This window comes from Belonocnema kinseyi, chromosome 7 (assembly GCF_010883055.1).
Source record: "Belonocnema kinseyi isolate 2016_QV_RU_SX_M_011 chromosome 7, B_treatae_v1, whole genome shotgun sequence".
Classification (NCBI taxonomy): domain Eukaryota; kingdom Metazoa; phylum Arthropoda; class Insecta; order Hymenoptera; family Cynipidae; genus Belonocnema; species Belonocnema kinseyi.
The window spans coordinates 120,217,466-120,218,970 of record NC_046663.1 but is presented as its reverse complement, the minus strand read 5'-3'; the positions used below and the strand labels follow the sequence as shown (position 1 = coordinate 120,218,970).

General features: G+C 37.6%; 1 long non-coding RNA gene across 1 annotated transcript in view; it reads right to left on the bottom strand.

Moving 5' to 3' along the window:
- LOC117175864 overlaps positions 1-1,173 on the bottom strand; it is a 10,944-nt gene extending 9,771 nt beyond the window's left edge. The window contains exon 1 of the long non-coding RNA XR_004467548.1: positions 837-1,173. This is a non-coding gene — a long non-coding RNA (uncharacterized LOC117175864). The remainder of the gene's footprint in view (positions 1-836) is intronic.
- Between the last annotated feature and the right edge of the window lie 332 nt (positions 1,174-1,505).

Below are 1,505 nucleotides of genomic sequence, written 5' to 3'. Positions count from 1 at the left end.
TATACTGGAACTTTATATTCTCGACAATTGTTTCTGTTGCTCACTCGAGGCCTGACATGGTTCTTCTTGACTTCGAGAAGCGAACCATGTTTGTTATCGAATCGTGATCGTCCTTATCATCGGCGCTCTTGGAGGTGCCAAGCTTTCACTTGCCTAATGGCCTAAAAAGCATGCCTGCGTGTCAACAATATGCTAGAACACTTGCGGGAAAAATGCAGAAGGCGGTTGTCCTTGGGTCATTCCGTGGGTCACAGCTCTCGCCAGAGAAAGTCGGCAACAAAAAAAAAAGAGAGGACACTGAGACCAACCACAAGCAGGCACCTACAGTGAAAAAAGGATAAATTGCAGAGCATTTTTCTTCAGCGATTATTTGACTCTCGAGATCATAATTATCTGTTCATTCAGGCAAATTTGATCTTATTTTATGGTTCATTTGTCAGACTAATCAAAATGGCTGCAAATTTTTGAAAGCGATGTCCTAACGACATCACCTAAAAATTGTATCAAAACACACGCAAGTGACAACTACACTTAACAGGTAACATTTTCTAATGTCATATTTCGTTAATTTTTTTACTTTCAAGCAACCTGCACATTTAGAAACCATAAAAACCCTGCATATGAGCTAAGGTACCCTGAGAACAACAGCCATCTTGGTTTTATTTCATACACTATTCCGATTCAGATCATTATTATCTCAAAAGTCGATCATTCATTCCAGCCGATCAAAATTAACTGTACATCAAGTTGAAGATTTCTTTTGAAAGACAAGATATAGTAGCACTGAAGGAATGTCGAAGGGTCGCAGGTATGCACTTGTTTTGTATTTACATTACCTGGGTATTGTTTCTCGGAAGGCGCACATAGCAGTTGCTAGATGATTCGCGTAGGCCTACTAATATCGTGTATTTTCTTAAGCAAAAAGTTGATGGAGGTGAATTGTTGCAATATATATATTCATTTTTAAAACATTTTACTCTGCCTCCGCATATTTCGCGTGGTATACGTGGTATACGCATATTGCTCCGGTTTTGCGTGAAATTATCTTGTTTTTTTTGTTTTTTTTTGTTTGGTTGAAAAAGTTTAACACTTATGCTGATAACACAGAACCACAAAAATAAGTTATCTGCAGGAGACAAGCGGCTAGGTTATCCTTATGGATTTTGAGCCGCTGAATCCAAATCTTGCCTCAGAATTTCTCCTACACATCTCAGTTTTCTCCTAGATGCAAAAAGTAGGGAAATGTTTGGGCATTTCTGATCTCACATAGGCCATATAAAATGTTGTCTACACAAGACAAGTGACTAGGCTACCCTAATGAATTTTGAGCCGCTGAATCCAAATCGAATCCAAATCGTTCATACAATAAAGTGCGAAAGTGAAGGAGTTAAAGATTTAGGGATATATACGTGCATCTAAATTTTTGAAAGTAAAATTCATTAATTTTTGAAAATAACAATTTTGACCTTGCACATTTGATCCGTTAGAGTCATTTTTATAGCAGA